Source organism: Polistes canadensis, unplaced genomic scaffold, assembly GCF_001313835.1.
Source record: "Polistes canadensis isolate GaletaPanama2010 unplaced genomic scaffold, ASM131383v1 scaffold_421, whole genome shotgun sequence".
NCBI lineage: Eukaryota > Metazoa > Arthropoda > Insecta > Hymenoptera > Vespidae > Polistes > Polistes canadensis.
In genome coordinates this window covers 13701-17487 of record NW_014569968.1, presented here as the reverse complement: position 1 = coordinate 17487, position 3787 = coordinate 13701, and positions in this window count along the sequence as shown.

Sequence of the window (3787 nt, the reverse complement as noted above, 5' to 3'; positions counted from 1 at the left end):
AATAGTGTTGAATGTATATATAATGTATATTATAATAATTGAAATAATTATAGTATTATAGATATGTGTAATAGATATATTAATATTAATTTTTGTAGTGTCTTTAATTAGTTGTAAGTTATATATTAGAAATCATCTTTAATCTTACTAACTAATATTCATTTTCATATATATATATATATCAAATATTTGAAAGATTGTATTTTAATTTGACAATTAGAAATTAAACACATAAAACACACTTAACATTATTAAAATATATTGAATTATATTATTTTTCATACTATAACATATCAATATTATTTCGTAGAATTAATACGTTAGTATGAACTTATTATCAACAACACGTATACATAATTTTCATATTAAACAAGTTAAACTGATCAATTAAGAAACCTTAACCGTTGTACACACCACGTCCACACCATATCAAAAAACAAATAATAATAAAGATTATTAATTAACATTAATTACTCGGAATGTCATGAAAATTCAACGACACGCGTTTCCGCGTGTATTCGCAAGGCCACGAACACGCGTTTAAAAGAGCATGATCTTCCACGAAGTAGGAGAATCCTGTGGATAGTAAGACGCGTGCCTAACCGTGTAAAAGTAAGTACATATGTACAGTTAGAAAAAGGAACATGGAAGTTAAACGAACTGTGAGTATTACAACGAATGAGAAAATAAGAAATTGAACAACATTCGAGAATGGTTGGTGAATTATTTTGATAGTGTGTGTAATAATAGATTCCATTGTTGAATATGTGTGTGTATATGTATATATAAAATCATTTCATAGCGGTCTTTCATATCGAAAGATTCATTGAAAAGTAGCACACCATATGTGCGAAGAACATATGGAGAATTAGCTATGAACAAACCCTATAACTAATCGTTTGTCATCATTGATACATTGATTTACCATAGTCATCGATATTTTTTTGTTATTATTAAATATGTAGATACGTGCGATAAAAAATTATTATATATTATATAATATATATATTCAAAGAGTTATATTTTTGCATAGTTTATCATTAGAGTTTGTATATTATTTTCGTAATTTTTTTAATCTTATTTATTATATATTACAATTATATTTTGTTATAATAAAAAATATTCATTTGTTTTTATAAAGTACAAAATCTAACACTTTGTAGAATAATGAGATGAATATTTAATTAAATCAATATTATATTTATTGGACAATTTTGAAAGAAAAATTTTTCGATTGGATGACATTTTATTAATCAATAGACACAGAATGATAGATTAATTAATCGTCGTAGTTGTCATTCATACAATCGATCGTGTAAAAAAAAAATTTGAAAAGACATTTTTCATATATACTTTTATATCTGATTAAAAAAAAAAAAACATAATTGTCATTCGTCTTATTTGTGATTGAAAAGATAATATTTCTATAGAATATTATAAATTAAAACTTTAACAATATTCTTAATCAACATTTTTATTCGATAATTTACACAAGTATATATATTCTACAATAGAAATAAAATAATTGTCACCTTCTTGTGTCATAGTTGAAATCATAATAGATGAAAGAAAAATGCAATAACCCGTTGATGGTTAATCATCAAAGACGCACTTTCACATTTTTAACATTCCCTACCATAACATATATATATATATATATATACATCCTGATAATTACCTATCCCGGAACGCAAGAATATTAATGTTAGTGTTTAGTGTTGAGACGTCTGTTGGTAGTGTCATTGTCTCCTTCATAATTGCTAACTCGAAGAAGGATCATTGACTCATAGAAAACGTTGATTGTACCGAGAAGAAACAACGTAATCATCGTGCTTTCTTTCTTTATCGTTAAAAACCCCCCCATCCCTTATTTTCAGTTAATCATCCTTATTCTTCTTATATATATAATTAAAAAAGTATTTTGTTTTATTAGGTATTGAGAAATATTATGTATTATTTTGTTATTTATAATTAATTTATTTATTTATCGTTTGTATATTATATTAAATGATATCACATAAATGAAACCTGACTTTAAAAAATGAATATTATTTAATTTAAATCTAATTATAATACATTTATATATATAATAAAAAAAAAGTATTTACACAGGATAAATCAAAAAGGACTCGAGTATATAACAGTTTATAATAGGTATACTCGTGAAAAATATTTCACAGGAAAAGCAAGCAAGCACCGTTTACCATATACCACTACTTGTATTCGTGGTAAGAAGAAATAAACATCGACGATTTAATTTCAAAAGGTCAAGCTCTTCGTACCGTGTCCAGTACACGGAAGCATATCGCGTATCTTTGGAAGACGGATGACCTTAGGAAGGTTCAGACCTTTGCTCTTAAACACCGTCCAAACGTTACCTGTATCCAACCAACCAATCTTATCCTCTTTAAAGTTGCTGCTTCTCTTAGTAAGCTGTCCATTTTACGAGGATTGATGGAAGAAATTTTATACCTTTTTTTTATTTTTTTATTATTATTATTATTAATCTTATTCTATTTCTCTTATATATTATTAAACAATAATTTGGATGGTTTATTTTGAAATTGGTGCAATTCGTTGGTGGTGTTGTTTGTTTAGAAAAAAATTTAATGGTTTATTATATATATTTAATCTATTTAAAAAATATAAATTATATTTATGTGTCAAATTTGATTATATTCATATTGCTGTTCATATATATATATATATTCTTTTAGTTAAATTATATTATATATACAGGTTGTGTGTTTAAATGAACTCACACTATTTTCATAATTATTAATCGTATTGAAATTATTTTCCTGAAATAATTGTGTTTAAATATAAAACATAAAGCCTGTGCACCTAAGCTTATGGGAAAAATTGGACTCGTACAATTTTCAAAATAAAAAATATTTAATATTCTTATGAGTAATTTGATATAATAATTGAAATATTGGGATGTATTTGTAATTAGTTACATAATAGGAAACTATATTATTTTTTTTCCTTCCTTTTCGTTTCATATATAATATGATAGATAAAAAAAAAGAAGAATAAGAATAAGAATAAGAAGAAATAAAATTTAATTTCCAATCCATTCGAATTCTCATTAGTAGTTTATTTCTATAATTGAAATAGGTAGCATAATATAAATTACATAAGAAGAGTTATTACTATACTTAGAGAATATTTGATACTTATAGTTGTTTTATTGTAAAACTGTGCTTCCGAGCGACAATAATCCGCGTTTATCGTTACATCTCTGTAACCGGTAATAGGCGAGATCATCGTAGCTTTATAGAAACAGAATGAGATAGAATGAGAAAATGTGAGGGAAAGAGAAAGAAAGATTAAAGATAGATAGATCGTAGTAAATAGGAAGAAATTGAGAAGCATACGACTCGATATGCTTTTCTATACTCATCGTATACTTAACTTATTTCATCGTGATAACCATTATTTGACCCATCAAATACATCAAAATTTGTTTCACAAATCCTAGAAATCATTTTCTTTATATATTTCTTAAAAAGGGTATACCTATTTTAATATTTCAAATAATAAATATAAAATATACGAGTTAAAGAAAATGAGATATTTTTTTTTTAGTGTTATTTGTGACACCCCATAGTATATTTTTATTTTGAAAAAAAATATAATAAAAGTAATTATAAATAATTTATTTAGTATTTCTCTCGTCCAAAAATTACAATTTTTAATGATGAAATTTAACAGGGAACTTGGACATGAAAGAAGTAGAACTATGTTTGATTTAGTTGGACGTTTCGTCCCTTTATTGGGACTT